This window comes from Suncus etruscus, chromosome 7 (assembly GCF_024139225.1).
Source record: "Suncus etruscus isolate mSunEtr1 chromosome 7, mSunEtr1.pri.cur, whole genome shotgun sequence".
NCBI lineage: Eukaryota > Metazoa > Chordata > Mammalia > Eulipotyphla > Soricidae > Suncus > Suncus etruscus.
Genome location: NC_064854.1, coordinates 1,222,361 through 1,240,496, shown reverse-complemented (window position 1 = coordinate 1,240,496; position 18,136 = coordinate 1,222,361). Strand labels below are relative to the sequence as shown.

The following is an 18,136-nucleotide window of genomic DNA, read 5'->3' as shown; positions in this document are numbered from 1 at the left end:
GACACATTAGATTTTGCCTCTGTGGTGAAAGAATCTTAGCATCGAGTCTTCTGTCCTGCACAAGCTCAATTGATTAATCTTCCCATCCTTATCTTTTTTATTTAGATACCTTAATTCCCAAAACTGTCAATACTAGAGTTTTAGATCTATAATATTCCAGCTGCAGTCCACTACCAGTGTTAACAACCCCCCCACCACCATTGTTCCTAGCTTTTTTTCCAATCTTCCCATTATGCCTCATTAAAAGGCATATGTTTAATTTTAATAACTGTACTTTGGGTTCCATGCTTACAAAAATGTTGGCTCTATAGGTTTAGATATATACAGATAACTGTCTTTATATCACCAAATGCCCAAGGCATTTTCTAGCTTCCCCTCTCTATCTCCTTCTCTGGCCTTTGGATTTCTGTCATCAAGGACCAGGGCAGAAAGTGTTCTTATTTTTAACACCTTATTCTTATTTTTAACACCTTCCTTTTTTTTTCCTGCTATCATCCCCATTCTCAGCTCACCTTCCTGGAATGCAGCTCTTGCTTAGACCCCCCCAAGGTACCTGGATGATGAAAATGGGAGATACTGCTCGATGGGCCCAGGACCCCAAACACATTGTCAATCTTGGCAGTCAAATTCTGTGATAACCCTGTGGTTCCTTTACTGCATGTTGGTGGGATTTGGGAACTTGAATAAACACATTAGGCCAGCAGCTGGCTTAACTGTACTCGCAGCCCAAACTTCTGGCCTGTTCTCCCAGCCTATGCTTCTTGGCTGTGTTATTCCTTTTTTTCCACTTTCTTGTATGCTCTTCGATAGACCATATATACATACATATATATATATAATATATATACATATGAATATATCAGTATCTATATACTGAAGAAAATATAGTTTTCTATATATTCTTTTTTGACAATGTTGTGATTAAAAAGAAGCTTTGTATAAAATCTGCCCACCAAGAATTATACCTTGACTTACATGTCTAAAGATTGCTTGCTTTGTTTACCTCTTTTAAGTAAAAATATGACTATTTGAAAAGTTAAAATGCATAGAAGACAAAACAAAATTTTAAATACAATAAATGTACCAAGGAACAGTTGTTCTAAATTTTTTGAAATTGTTCTGATTTTTAGATTTCTAAATTTTAAATTTTCTAAATTGTTCTAAATTTCCTTTCCAGTGTTTCTATATGGTTCAGATATGCATACATTTTGTTTTTTACTTCAAAATTATATACCATAACCACCGCTATATCCAGTCATTGGTCAAGTCCATAGACTCATTTTCTTTTTGAAAGAGATATAAACCAAACTTCAAGAGAAAGTTTATGATTACAATGATCTCAAAGCTAAAAACTGGGGCACTCTCAGGAGCAGGGGTGGGCTAAATTCCAGTTTTCTAAAGCCTCAGCAGCTGCACCCACAACTCACATGGCCACCGCACCAGCGACCACACTTGACGGCTTGAACATTGATCTCTGCAACACAGGTAACAGAACAATACTCAAGATATGCCAGTATTGGGGGCCAGGAAGGTGGCGCTAGAGGTAAGGTGTCTGCCTTGCAAGCGCTAGTGTAGGACGGACTGCGGTTCGATCCCCTGGCGTCCCATATGGTCCCCCCAAGCCAGGAGCGATTTCTGAGCGCATAGCCAGGAGTAACCCCTGAGCATCAAACGGGTGTGGCCCAAAAACCAAAAAAAAAAAAAAGAGGAAACTCTAATAAACAGGATCAGAAATGAAAAAAAAAAAAAAGATATGCCAGTATTATGCTGAAAACTAGAGGGTCTTGGAAACCCTGGACGCCATAGATATGTCCCATAACTACAGTCATGTCAGCCCACAGACTTTGGGACTCCTGGAGGTAGGGCATGGCATATGTGGCATACAACAGCTCTACATGTCTCAGTACTAACGCCTCAGTAAGAGCACACCAAAGTAGAGATCCAAGTAGCACAGAAGCTACCAAAGGATTACAAAGACAGTAACACTGAATGATCAGCGAACAACAAACAGCCTAGTACACCTTCAAACAATGTCTTAGTGAACGAATTCTGAGATGTGACAATTTCCACAAGTTTTCTTTCGTTGAAGGCTTTTTCATCATGCCATTGCCACTTAACTGACAAAGTAACACAAAGTAAATTGTTCTATACCTGCCAAGGCATGGAGGTGGGTGAGAACTCAGGGGCAATAGTGGAGAGAATGGTATGTTGGTGCTGGGTCGTATTGGAATCTAGAATGCCGGAAAAATGTATTTGAGCAACTATTGAGACCACTCTGTTTAAAGTTACAAAAATGTAAAAAAAGAAAAGTAATGCAAATGATTTATAGCTTATGAATATGTAACTAATCTTAAAGAAAAATTTCAAATGTTGGTGCTTTCTTCCCATTCTATAAAATGTTCAGAAAAACTGGAAAATGTTTTTATAAACAAACCAGTCATTGACTCGGGGATATTTATTGACTTTATAGTACAGAGAAAGAAATTTGACCCAAGGCTTTTATCTAAGAACAATAAATATGTAACAAAAGACACTGATTTTTTGTGTCTTCAGTTTACTTCAAACATAATTTGCATTTCATATCCCTTGTGAGATGTGTTCAATTTGAATTCTGTCCCTTATTTATTCTCCTCTATCTTTTCTCCTAGGATTAAACTACAGTCTATTATTTTCTATAGTATAAATGATTCACTGAAGAATTTAGGTATTTCAGTTCTATGATATATTTGAAAGCATGCTTTGTCTCTATAAAACAATGATTTTACCTGGTACTTCTTATTTCAGAAAACTTTTATATCAGTAACTGGCAATGTTCTATTTCTTCACCTCTAAAAGTCACAAAGCCTTATTTAACGGTGCAATTCTTTTGGATCTTAGTTTTGTTTCAAAGAACTTCTTTCTACTTTATTAAAAGAATATTAAAAGTTAATATTCCTGTCTACAAGTAATTTCCAGTCTACAACAGGTGTTAATATTCCAGTCTGCAAATAGCAGTGTACAGGAATAATAAGAAAAGTAAATATGCCTACGTAATTTTACCTTAGATTATTTTTCTTTCCTATTGAAAAATAAAACCGAGCACTAATACGTTCCAAATTATACATATAAATGCGATATAATAGCTTCAAACTTAAGAGAATGAACATTTTTCTGAATAATATTATGTCGGTGTACAAAATAAATTTCTTCATGGATGAGCTGCCAGAATAGGAAATTTCATCAAGGAAGTGCAATGAACTGAACTCTCCTGTTCCTGGACTTGGTTTACATGTACCACCATCACCTCCACTTTCCTGGGAAATCATGGAGTTGATTAAAAACCTGGCATGGAGTTTTCTGAAAGAAAAATGGCTATTGATAAGGCATCTTCTCTTCAATTACATTCAATGCAGTGACTATTAGAATGCATGCAATTAACCCCTTCTTAGATAACATTGTACATTTATTTTTCCATTACAGTGGCTACATCATGTAAAAGATGACTCTTCTATTTTATATCTATATAATAAGAAAGTGGAACAAAATATATAGCTCTTTGTTAAGTTGGGAAATTATGCTCAAGGGCTTAAAATGCTGTCATAAAGGACGTTTGCTATTTGTGTACTGAATTAATAGTGTTTCTATTTATTAGAATATTGTATTATTACAATGTATTATAATGTATATAATTACTATATTGATATGTATTAATATATTTATATAATGTTAATATATTTTATTAAATATTTATATTCATATGTTATTTCTATTAATATATGAAAATTAACCAAATTGGGGTTGAAGCGATAGCCCAGGGGTAGGGCATTTGTCTTGCATGCGGTTGATCCAGGAAGAATCTCGGTTGCCTGGAGTTCCATATTATCCCCCAAGTCAGGAGCAATTTCTGAGCTCAGAGCTGGGAGTAACCCCTGAGCATCACCAGCTGTGCCCCCCCCCAAATAATTCACAGAACTATTATAAAACAGAATTATCACAATTTTATATTCTGATTGAAAACAGTTTAGGTCTCATTCTGAAGGTGTTAGAATATTATAATTTAGAATTATTTTCTTATATTTCCACTTTAGGTTGCATGGAGAAATATTGCAGTAAAAATAGAAAGTAATTATGATATGTATTTATTAGTCTAATCAAAATAATCTATTTTGAAACTGAGTGACATTGGTCTTTTATTCTATATGCCTTAGTATTCTGAGTGATTAGGCAAATACCTTAATCATTTATTAACCCAGCATGGGACATTTATTTTGAAATTGTTTCTACAGATTTTATCTTGGCAATTTAAGACTTTAACTATCATGTTTTTATAAGTTGCAAAATGTAGAATTATTAGACATTTTTTTTATTTTTTGAGGCACCATGATTTATACAATTATTCATAATAAAGTTTCAAAACAACATTAGTTCAACCATTAGTTTCAACTTCCTTCTACCAATGTCCCTATTCTTTCCCAACCCTAGGCTGCCTCCTTAACAGATATGTTTTTAAGTTTTGTCATTGTAGCAGAGGTTATGCTTAGAGTTTTGACTCTGTGGTTTGATAGCAGGTTTACCACACCTCTATACTGGTGATGTGTTTATGCCTTTTTTCCCCATTTATGTCTTCTTACTTTTCCTTAAATTTCTTTCCTTGCTTGTGTTTATTATTTCCAAGAGCTAGGGACAATGATAATATAGCTATCCCCTTTTGATACTATTGCCTACTATTCTGTATACCAGTTAAGTGATATCATCTGGAACTTACATTCTTAATCTGATTTGTTTTAGTTAACATATAAGCTTATTCGATCAAACTTGTAGAAAATTAGGTAATTTCATCACTCCTACATATAGTATTGTATTGTGTAGCTATGCCACAGTTTTATTATATAACGATCTGTCTTTGGACACCTGGGTTGATTCCATATTCTAGATACAGTACTAAATACTAGATTAAATAGAGTTGTACACTTGTAAACATTAAAAGTGGTGTAGACTTTTAAATGAATTTTTCTGTGTCTTGTGGATAGAGACTAAAAAAGTGGAATTACTGGATCAGATGGTAGCTTGATTCTTTTCTGACAAATCCAAAATTTTGTACTTTAATAGTTGAACTAGACATTTTTCACTAACAGTAGATCAGTTTCTATTCTACCACTTTTTAGGGTTTATTTTTATTCTTATTTTTATGCTTTATAGTTATCAGTGAATACTTATGGTCAATTGTCTAATTTTTAACAATGTGAATGAAGTGAGGCAACTATCTCCCTTATTTCTATTGCTTGCTTATTTCCACATGGTTTTTGGATCATTTTAGCATTTTTAATGGTATCTTTCTTTAAGCACCATGATTACAAACATGTTTGTAGCTGGCTTTCAGTCATAAAAACACACCCCTTCACGTTAAAAAATAGTTACAAATTTAATGTCCAGCACAAAGTTACCAGCTTTTATGATTTGTGCCACTCTCACTGGCATGAGATGATATCTCATTGCTCTACTGATATGAATTTTCGAGATGAGCAGTTTTCAAATGCCTATTTGTCATTCATCTTGTTCAGAGAAGTGCCTGTGCATTTCTTCTTTCCATAATAGGATTTTTTGATATTTTTATTGATTATTGTGAGTGCTTTATATATTTTGTATGTTAACACTTCACCTGATGCATTGAGTGAGGATTAGGTGTTTTTAGTTTTCACTTGTTTTCTTTCCCAGGAAGAAACTTTTTATTTTTCTGTAGTTTCATTTGCTTATTTTAGTTTCTTTTGTTTTATCAATAAAATCGTATAACTGAAGACAACTTTGAGTTCTAACTCTTGGAGCAATTGGCTATATAACCCTCACTGTATTTGGTAAATTCTGGTCTGATCTCAAGGCCTTGAACCACCTGGAAATAAATTTTATATAAAGTCTGAGATATGGATTCAGCTTAATTTTTTTAGGTAATAATTCAGCTTTCCTAATACCATTTGATTAATAGACTTGTTTATTTTCTTCCATGTTCCCAGTCCATTGTCATAAATTAGTTGACCACATATCTTAATATTAATTCTTGGTATTCAATTCTAATCTGCTAATGTTCAGACAATTTGTCTTTATTCCCATTTTATTTTTAAAAATATGTAAGTCTTTTGACATTGACCTTGCTTTTAAAAAATTATATGTCTGGGGCCGGGCGGTGGCGCTAAAGGTAAGGTGCCTGCCTTGCCTGAGCTAGCTAGCCTTGGACGGACCGCGGTTCGATCCCCCGGTGTCCCATATGGTCCCCCAAGCCAGGAGCAACTTCTGAGCACATAGCCAGGAGTAACCCCTGAGCATTACAGGGTGTTGCCCAAAAACCAAAAAAAAAAAAATTATATGTCTATAATATGAATATACAAGTACAAATGCTTCCATTTGGGGGGTGCTGTTTGTTTTGTTTCTTAAGGAATAATAATAGCCAAAGAACCATGCAATTTTAAGGAAAAAATGAACATCAATTCTGATGTCAAATGACATCAATTTTTCCAACTTCAAACTATACTTTAGTTTTATAATTAAACATATTTTAATTTATTGGATTTAAAACATTTATTTTTAATAGTGAAAGTTTAATAAAATTATTGTGGGATGCAGTTACAGAGTTACTTATGGTTAACTTTTAGTCATACAATGAACAAAACTGTCTCCATACCAGTGAAAATTTCCCATTTCCCTCCCACAGTCCAATCCCCTAAACTCCCCCAGAGGACTCCAGCCCTGCCTACCTCTATTGCAAATAACCCCCCCTCTCTCTCTATCTCTCTCTCTCCCTCTATTTCAATCAATCTCCCTTCTTTATTCCTTTTAGACACTGTAGTTTGCAATATTGTTACTGAAGGAGATCATGTATATCTCTTTACCTCCTTTTAGCACTCAGTTCTTGTCCAAAGTGAACATCCCCAACTATCATTGTCATAGAGGTCTATTCTCTACTTCACTCCCCTGCACTTTATGCTAACTTTCTACCAGAAACCAATTCCTTGTGTCTATTGTCTTTAGGTTTTATTACCATTGTATTGTATTTTTATAACCCACAAGTGAGTGTGATCATTCTGTACTATACTTTCTCTGACTCATTTTGCTCAGCGTAACACTTTCCACATCCATCCATGTATACGCAACTTCCATGACTTTATATTTCTTGAAATCAACATAGTATTCCATTGTGTACATGTACCACAGTTTCTTTAGTCACTCATATGTTCTTGGGCACTTGGGTTGTTTCCAACTTCTGGCTACTGGGAATCATGTTGCAATGAACATAGGAATACAGATTTTTTTCCCCGCATTGTTCTTTGGGGTTCTACATATGTGAGCTAAATTTCTAGTTTTTTTTTAGAAATTGTTCATATTGTTTTTCAGAAGAGTTAAACCAGTCTGCATTTCCATCTGCTACGAATGAAATTCCCTTTCTCCCTGCATCCAGGCCAGCACTAGTTGTTATTATTTTTTGATATTTACCAGATTCTGTGTTCTGATATGATATTTCATATTTTGGAATATGGATCTACCTAATTATTAATGATGTGAAGTATTTTTATAAGCTTTTTGACCATATATATACATATATGTGTGTATATATAGATATATATATTTCTTCTTTGAGGAAGTTTCTGTTCATCTATATGCCCCATTTTGATGGGGTTAAATTAAATAGATCACACACTTCTAAAAGTCATACGAACAGTGAATTGAGACCTTTTTCTAATATCATACACAAAAGCAAAAGCAAAATAGATTAAAGATATTATTCCTGAATCCATAAGTTACATAGAGGAAAATATAGGTGGAACTTTCAATGACACTGTTAGAGGTATTTTAAATGATAAAATACTACTCACCCATCAAGTAGAAGCAAGAAAAACAAATGAGCCTACATTAAATTAAGAAGCTTTTAGAATGTATGAGGGAAATGGAGAGCCTGTTTAGAGTACAGGCGGGGGTCGGGTGGGGAGGAGGGAAACTTGGGACATTGGTGATGGGAATGTTGCACTGGTGATGGGAGGTGTTCTTTACATGACTGAAACCCAAACACAATCATGTATGTAATCAAGGTGTTTAAATAAAAAAAAAAAGAAGCTTTCATACCTCAAGGCTAGCTATGACAAAAATACATAGACAGCCCACAGATTAGGAGATATCATTTGCCTACCACTCATTCCTTAAAGGACTAACATTAAAGTTATATAAAGCAAGGTATAACTCTACAAGATAAAAACATCCAACCCTATCAATAAATGGGAAGAAAAGATGAACAGATAGCTTCTTCAAGAAATAATATAGATGGGTAAAATGCATATAAAAGGTTCTACATCACTAATCATCAAGAAAATTTAAATCAAAACATCAAGGTATCAGCTCACATTAGAAAATGTGATACTCATTTTAAAGAATAGTAACAACTAATGTTGGCTAGGATATAATGAAATAAAGAACTTTAATTCACTGCTGTTAGGAATGTCAACTAGTTCAGCCCTTTTGGAAGAGAGTATAGGAATTCTTAAAAAAAAAAACTAAGAATTGATCTTCCATATGATTTAATAATATGACTCCTGTAAATGTAAACCAGTGGTCCAAAAGCATAATTCAGAAAAGACCTCTTCACTACTATTTTCTCTGCAGCACAAATCACAAGTTTCTAAATCAGTAAACTATTCACATGTCCAAGCACAGATTAATGAAGAAAGAAACTATGGCACATATAAATAATGAAATACTTCTTGGATGTAAGAAAAGTGATGAAGTCATTCAATTTGCTGGTATGTTCTCTCATAGGTGGACATAAGAAGGCTTCATAGGGGGATATCATATTCCCCAAAGTAGTAGAAATGAAAAGCAAAAGAAATGGTCTGCTATAGGAAGTTTTCATTTGGATAGCATAGTGAAAGAGATGCCAGAAAAGGAATACTATTAAATATTTTAATAAATATTAAAATCATACTACATATCAAGTACTTGACTAGTCATTGTCTATAACTGACTTCAAAGATGAAAAATGAGGCCTCATATGCTTGTCTCAAATATCTAAGTACAAAGTATGTAATGTGGATATCAAAAAATATATTTTAATCAATGACATAAATATTCTTGTATATAGTATGGTGCAATGGAAATATTGGTGTGACAAAAAGCAGTGTGTCCAAATGGGATATTTCTGAGAAAGATACTTTAGACTGGGTCCTAAGATAATAAGAACTATAGATTAATGAAGAAGTATGTGAAAAATGAAAAAGAAAGAGTGGGAAAATGCATCACAGTTAAGAGTTTATATATGTATATATATATACATATACATATTATAGTTATGTCTATATCTTGCTACTTTAGCATTTATTTTAGTGACCTAATTTTTTGTATAAAGATTTCAACTAAATAAATTTCCTGACTGGGCCAGAGAGATATTACAAGTTCTTTTACCCTGTAGTAAGTTTCTTGTCTTGAACGTAGCCAATTCTAGTTTGATGTCATTCAAATCCATTTTGTTTTGATTATGTTAGCTACTGCAGGAGGAAGCTCTGAGCACTGTCAGTTATGAATCCCTCCCAAAATCAATTTAAATCACAATTTGCATTTTTAAAAAGAGTCTTCAATTTATGGAGCTGATAATTCATTAGAATAGAGTATAAATAGAGACAAAAGAGTCTGTTAGAGATTGTTAAAAGATTAATGCAAAGGTGATAAACTGGAACAAAGGATGATGCATGGGAACAAAGAAAGAAATAGAGCCAGCTAACATCTGATACTGATAGACTGAGTTCAAGGTTAGAATACATTAGTAAAAACAACATTTATCAACACAAGTTAATAAAGTAGATGAAAACATGTATTAGAGGTATATTTTTCCAGAGTATGTCCTGGGAAGCCATTTATGCCCTTTTTATAAAGAACCTTCAAGTAAGTTTTTGGATGCACAGGGTAGTTATCTAATCAATTTCTTTAGTGTGGGTATATAAAAAATTAAAAATAACATATCTACCTCCAACAAAGAAAACACACTTTGTAAATTAATATAAATTAGTTCTAATATTACATAGCTCACAGTTTTATAATAAGTTTAGAGTCAGAAAATTATACATGATTACTTCATCAAAACACATATTTTAAGTTTGCAAGCTTCAAGCAGCAACCATGTTCAAACCAGGCCAGCTCCATAGACTGACTTTTCTCAAACATGTAAACTGAGCCATGAAAGATTATGGCTACAGCGGCCCTCATAGCACAAAGCTGGTCATCTCAGGAGGAGAGGGTGAGCCAAGTCCACATATTACCAAAGCCAGGCTTGGTGCCTCCATCACCCAGAATCACCATTTTATTGATGGCCCTGCCTCATCACTGAACCCCTACAATTCCCTTCAGAGATGTTCTGACTACACTTCAGGTATGCCAGCTGTTGGGCTTATAGCACCAGGGCTTTGTTTTGGAACAAATGCAAGAACAGTCCCTCATATCTTCCTTCCGGGAAAGTCTGGCAGCTGTAACCAAGCCCACAAACCCAGAGGCCATATTCAAACCACAAACCCAATAGTCATGGACATTTTTCCAGGAGGTCCTACAGCTAAGTATACACCCCCCAAATTTGTAGTATCATAAATTTAAATTTCTGGACTTCATTTTTTGATGCTGTCATTCCTAAAAGAATACCCCAATTTATAGACTAGACATAAAACAACAACATTTTACTGAACCTACTGCTTTTGTATTAATGATTTCATTTGTGATAAAATAATTTTTAAAAATGAGATTGCTACTATACTTTTTCTTCTTTCTTTTTTCTCTTATATTCAATTTTGTTTATTTTTTATTTCCTTTAATTTTCAGTAACTTTGCTTTCACTTATCTGGAAACAAATGTATTATAAGTAACTGTCAATGATATGACATATTTTCTTTAAATAATAAAGTTTGTGAGCTTCATACAAAGAAATAAAAACATGAATTAAACATATATCTCCATATATAGTTTATTTTTTATATTTTATGATTTTTTCAGCATTTTTATCTTAAAATAATTAGCCTAAAAATTCAACATAGCATAACCCACAAAAACATGTGATTTAAAATGTGCAAATTCTAAGCAAAACACTAAAATGTTGCTTACTCTACATTATGATAAAAAAACTTGCAGTGACTGAAAAATTTTTTAAAAATATTTAAAACTGGGAAATGTATTGGCATAATTTATATAATCAACTAAGTAGACACAGACAAGATAAGTGATAAAATGCAAGCATAACAAGAAGAATGTCAACTAGGACAAATGTAATGCAACTGAATAAAATGTACAAAATTCACATGAGAGAAAGATTTTTCTCAAAAGTCTTTGGCCAACATGATACACCAATGTGCCTGGCCTTGCTGCTTCCCAAGCCAAACTACATCATCAAAAGCATTCTTTCAGTGACATAAAGCTTGGTCACATTGTCAATCTTCCTTCCAAGACCACTTGTTCTATATAGGAGAGTTTCAGGGATAGTACTTTCCAAAGATGCTGTTTCAGCATTCAGATATCCAATTTCCATCATTGCTGTCATCTATAGGTTGTGTTAAGTCCCTAAATTAAGAGACCCTGCGCTTTTGATAACTGATGTATAGGATTTGAGTGGCAGCTTATGAGTAATGGAAGTCAGCAGAAGTGAGAACTCTGACCTGCAGAATTATAGCACAAGGCACTCATGTACATACAGTAAAATATGATTCATATATAAAACATGAGTCTGTTTCTAAGCAGGCAGAATACTTCCAACACTCCATACTTGATTGGGTGGTACCGATCATGTGCTGCAGACTTTCCAAACCCATCAGAAATTTTCCTTCAGTTTAATTTTGTAATAAAATTAGATCCTACTTTGAAATATGAAGTAGCTGAAGTAACTCATTTTTCAATGCTTCAGTGAAAAGTTTGCCAACCCTAATTAACTCCTCCAGTCTTGCAAGATTTTTTCAGTTGGCTCAGAAATATGTCTATAATAATGTGGAGAGAAATTAAACCTTATTAGTGTCACAGTTGGTAACAAAGAAGCAAGCCAAAAAAAAATCCAACTTTCACCAAGAATGAATGTTAACCAATAAATTGAAATAAGAGCAGCCTGCACAGAGAGTATTGTTCTTCTGGATTTCGGAATTTATCACATTTTACATTTCAACTTCTGAGTCTTCCAAAATATTTGAAACTATGAGTAGCTATATTTAAGATAAGTAAATTAAGAATATGTTTTCAACTCTATACTTAAGTGGTATAGTATGGAATTTTTTGTTGTTCTTTCCTCCAAAAAAGGTGCTAGAAAATGTTTTAAAAATAACAAAATAAAAGTGTCCTTGAGGCCATAAAGATAGTACAGTGTGGGCCCGGAGATAGCACAGCGGCGTTTGCCTTGCAAGCAGCCGATCCAGGACCAAAGGTGGTTGGTTCGAATCCCGGTGTCCCATATGGTCCCCCGTGCCTGCCAGGAGCTATTTCTGAGCAGACAGCCAGGAGTAACCCATGAGCACCGCCGGGTGTGGCCCAAAAAACAAAAAAACAAAAAAAAAAAAAAAGATAGTACAGTGTATAAGGCTCTTGCCTTGCACGTGTCTGATCCAGGTTTGGTTCTCAGCACTCACATATAGGGCCCTGAGCCCTGCTGAGAGTGATTCCTGATTATAGAGCCAGGAATGAGTACTGAGCACAAATGTCAGCTATGGTCCAAAACAACCCTAAAATTTAAGCAAAAAATAATAATATATATACATCTATGTATGTATATACAGATATAGATAGATATATGATAGATAGATTGATAGATAGATAGATAGATAGATGATAGAGAGGTAGACTGATAGATTGATAGATGATAGATAGATTGATAGGTAGATAGATGATATATGGATGGAGGGATGGATGGATAGATAGATAGATAGATGATGGATGGATGGATGGATAGATAGATAGATGATAGATAGGTAGAAGATAGATAGATAGATAGATAGATAGATAGATAGATAGATAGATAGATAGATAGATAGATAGATAGATAGATAGATGATAGATAGATAGATAGATAGATAGATAGATGATAGATAGATAGATAGATAGATAGATAGATAGATAGATAGATAGATAGATAGATAGATAGATAGAAAGTAATATTTTCTTGGTTTGAAAGGCCAAACCTGGGGGCCCTCGGGGTTACTCCTGGCTCTAGCTCTGCACTCAGAAATCGTTCTGGCATATGGGACCATATGGGATGCCTAGGATCTAACACTGGTCTGTCCTGGGTCGGCAGCATGCACAGCAAAAACCCTATCAATGTGCTATCCCTCCAGCCCCTAGTAATTTTTAATAACTTACTGAAACCATTGTGATATACAATAGTTGGGGTTCAGACATGCAATGTTTCAGGACCAACTCCACCACTATTGTCTACCTCCCTTCACAAATATTCCCAGAGTGCATCCTGTGCCATCACCCCTGACCCCAGCCTGCCTGCCAGCATAACAGGCCCGCTATAAAAAATGTTAATATAATTTCCTTATCATTAAATTTTATGTGTTCTTTCCATTAGGTAAATGCTTTATATGTATTTCCTTTGCTAATAAGTTTATACTAATTATATTTGTTTTAATAGCACTGAGATGTAGAAATACATTATTTCATAGAAATATTGATTTATTGCTTTTCAAGTCATTTTTACTTTACCGTAAGCCTCTTTTTCCTAAACATTCTAAACATGGAATCATCATGCCTCAAAGCAAATAAATAATAATAATGCTACTTATATTTCTCTTATAATAAATGAGTCTGTCATATATTTTAGATGATACAAAATCCTTAGCAAATATTTTAAATGTTTTTTTGTTTGATACAAGAATCCTTAGTTGTCATGTATTGAATACTAATATCCAAGTTTCATGAAAATTATCTTCTCTTTATAGATAATCGTACATCTATACTTTTTTGTTTAGTTTTGTCCTACTTTTATGATAAATGCATTGTTTTGTATAGGCATTTGAAATTATTAGAAAAGCATAATTAATTTTATACTGTACAAGTTCTTTTTGACATTTCACTCAATGTCAAAGCTTTCAAAACATCATTTCTGTCTCTCTTACATAAAATATTTAGAAATCTTCATACTTATACATATTAACTTTATTTTTGAGTTGACTTTCTATTTATTTTTAAAATGCATTTATAAGAAGATTGTTTCCTATAAGCCACAAACATCTACTCTTGTTTTCATACTTTAGTCTGTCTCCCTACTTTTTTGTTCCAGAAAAGCTGTACTTCACAGATTGCAACTACCAAAGTGATTAAATGTACAAAAATAGAAAAAAATTGTGCCAACATTAAAATTCAAACATATAAACTGTCTTTTATTATATTGTCTATATTGTGGGATATATAAAAAGCTATGACATTCCCTGATAAATTGCTTTAAATTAAAATAGCTTTTCTCAAAAAATAAGGCCCATACAACATAGACAAATTAGTCATTCTTGGAAGCAAACTAAGTTTCTGTGTTTCAGAACACACAAATCTAATTCCTAGGACAAACAGCTAATCTCAGACAATGACTGGAATTTTAGTGAAAATAATAAATAAAACCCAATTATTGAAAACATGAACAGATATACAGGAGGGAGGAAAAACAACAGGGCATGTCATCCTATTCCAGGGATGAAAAGGGAGTTAAAATAAATAACCAAATAAAATGCTATGAGCTTGCATTTTCTGCAAATTGTTTTTCAAGTCATTTATACTTTACCATAAGCCTCTTTTTATTAAATATTCTAAACTTATGGAATCATCATGCCTCAGAGCAAATAATAATAATGCTGTTTATATTTCTCTTTATATATTTTACTACTGATTTATTTTATAATCATACATATTTTTTCAGATATTTCCTTCAAGGGGGCACACTTACAATGCTCTTCTCTGCCATCTTAGAGGTTCAATCCACTAAGCAAGCACAGAGTTCATTCCTTAGCTACATCTCATATCCATATGACATAGGATCATGCTATCTCACATCTTAGTGACTGGTTCTATATGATTTTCAAGGTAAAACAGTCATCTCTTATTAAAGTGACAAAATATATTTCTAAGGTAGAATATTTTGGTTTTGGGTCACACCCAGCATCGCTCAGGGGTTACTCCTGGCTTATGCTCAGAAATAGCTCCCGGCAAGCTCGGGGGACCATATGGGACGCCGGAATTCGAACCGATGACCTTCTGCATGAAAGGCAAGTGACTTACCCTCCATGCTATCTCTCCGGCCCCGACTAACGATATTTTTAATGTTATGTATTTGAAGTCCCAATACCAAAGATTAGATAGATAGATGGCTGGCTGGCTGGATAAATGGATGGATGGATGGATGGATGGATGGATGGATGGTAGGTAGATGATAGATAGATAGATAGATAGATAGATAGATAGATAGATAGATAGATAGATAGATAGATGATAGATAGATAGATAGATAGATAGATAGATAGATAGATAGATAGATAGATAGATAGATAGATAGATAGATAGAGAGAGAGAGAGATAGAATTATCTATACACAAGGTAGGTTAATCTTTTACTTGCAGTGAAATATAAGAAATATGAGGAGACTGGAAGAATAAAAATAAGTTCGAAGGACAAGGAAAAATACAGAATGATTTCACCCATATGTTCAATTTTTAAAACAATTAACAAATGGGTAAATACAACAAAAACCAGTGTTTACTGACTAGTGAACTACTACCTAAACGAAGGTAAAGGAAAGAGTGAAGGTGTATAAGGAAGAGTGGCAGGTTTTAATTTTTTTTTTACAAAATAATATTTCTTGTGATGTTTAAGATCACAGTAATACTCAAATATGCAAAGGAGAGACCACTAGCTATGCCTTCCAGGATGTATTTGACATGCCCAATACTTTTCTCTACTTTTGTAAAATCTGATTTAAGAAACATTCGTGCACCTTCTCATTTTATTCTTTCTCACAAGAAAATTAAACTTAGCCCAAGCGACATGCTTACTTTCCTCTTCCTTCTAAGTATCCTTTTATTTTCTTGAGTTATATACCAGGAAATGGAATTTCTAGGTCATATGAAATTCTATATTACCTTTATTTCTTGTTTTTTGGGGAATGGCTGGAACACTCAGTACTGCTCAAGGGTTCTTCTTGCCTCTACACTTGGGAAACACTCTTGGCAGTGCTGGGGGGGGGGCGGGGAACCATCTGGGATATTAGGAATCAAACCCAGGATGGCCATATGCAAAACAATTACCCTACCCACCATGCTATTACTCTGCCTGCACTTTATTCTTTATTATGTGACTGAATTAAAGGATACCCCAGAACCATGAATAATAGTTCCACCTTTATTACATCCCTACCTCCACTGTTTGATTCCACTCTGCTCCCAAGAATGCAAAAACATTTATTTGGAAAAAATATAATCACATAGCACCAACAAGTGCTATCTCCAGGATATGATGAAACACAAATGTGCATCAACAAATAACTAAAAATGCCGTGAGGTATATATGTACATATGCATATATGTATATATGAATATATATAATGAACTGTAGTACAATTCAAAAAAAAGATTTAATTTTGCAGTTTGCTACATCTTGGATGAAACCGGAGGTTTTTATGTAAAGTAAAATAAATCAGAAGATGAAAGATCGGTGTTAGATTATCTCACTGTGAGCTGATCTCTCATATGTAGTATAAAGGGCAAAACAAGGGCACAATGAATATCAAATAACAGCTCCTTAGAATTGAGTACAAAATTAAAATTATCAATCAATGAAGGGGAAGTATGAAAGAAAATGTGGCCTTTCCTAGTCCTGCATGTTTAGGAAGCTTCTCTGCCCAGCTCTCAAAATCAGAACCCACCCTTGTACTGCAACACTAATGTCTGACTATGGTATCATTTAGCCTCATCAAAGGACTCTGACATCCTCCTGCCCCATTGCACCCATTGCCATCACAATTAATGAAGTTACAAATATAACATCAAGCTACAGAAACAGAATTTAGCATAAAGAGAACCAGATAAGTAATACTGAAGATAAACTACTCACCACCAACAAAAATTAAGTGGCAAAAGAAAGGATAAGTAAACAAACAGAAAAGGAGGTGGGATTCTTTAGTAAGATTAAGAAGAGTTGGCCACACCTGGCTAACCACTTGTAAAAAAATAAAGCTGGAACTATATATCTTATGCTTTCCAAAAAGTCAATTAGAAGTGAGTCAAAGACCTTGAGATCCAGGCAAAGATTATAAATTACACTTAGGAAAATATAAGAAAGATGTTCCAAGATTTTGACCTCAAAGGCATCTTTAAAGATATGATGCAACTGTAAAAGGCAACAGAATAAAAAGTAAAGAAACTAGGATTAAAAAATTTCTGCATGGCTGAAAAGATATTGCTTATAGCAATATAGCAAAAGAAAATTAATTTAATGTGAGAAAATGTTCACATACAAAACACACACACTAATAAAGGGTTGAAATCCAGGTATATGAAGTACTCACAGAAATCAACAAAACTAATAAAAATTATCAAAATTAAAAACATGAAGTAAATGGAGTTCTCAGATGAAGACAGGAAGATGGTCAGTAGGCAATGAAAAAATGTTTATTATCACTTATCAGTGAAATACAAATGAAGACATTGAGATATATCACATCAGTAAAAAAGGCACATATCAAAGATAGTGAGAGGTAGCTGGAGCAATAATACAGTGGGGAGGGTGCCTTGCCTGGAGCTGATTCAAGTCCATCCCCCAGCATTTCATGTGGTCCCCAAGTCCTGCTAGGAGTGACCTCTGAGCATCACCATATGTGGCCCCTAAATCCCTCCCAAATAGTGGAAACAATCTGTTGACAGGGATGTGGTGAAAAAGTGACTAATCCAGAATTAGTGGGAATGCTGTATAAGATACAATATTTCTCAAAACAGTCTGATGAGCAAATCTGAGCTGCCATATGATCTAGCAGCTCTACTTCTGGGTACCTACCCCCAAGACCCGAAGAAACATTCATTCAAAAGTCCATGTGCACACGATTATTCACTGTAACACTTAATATGATAGCTAAGATATGATATCAACTTAGCTATCTATGTATAATGACAGATGACTAAATTATAAA

At 34.0% G+C, this 18,136-nt stretch overlaps 1 pseudogene; it reads left to right on the top strand.

Moving 5' to 3' along the window:
• The first annotated feature begins 1,427 nt into the window (after positions 1-1,427).
• The window catches only part of LOC126013625 (protein NipSnap homolog 1-like), a 45,321-nt pseudogene continuing 28,612 nt past the window's right edge, over positions 1,428-18,136 (top strand).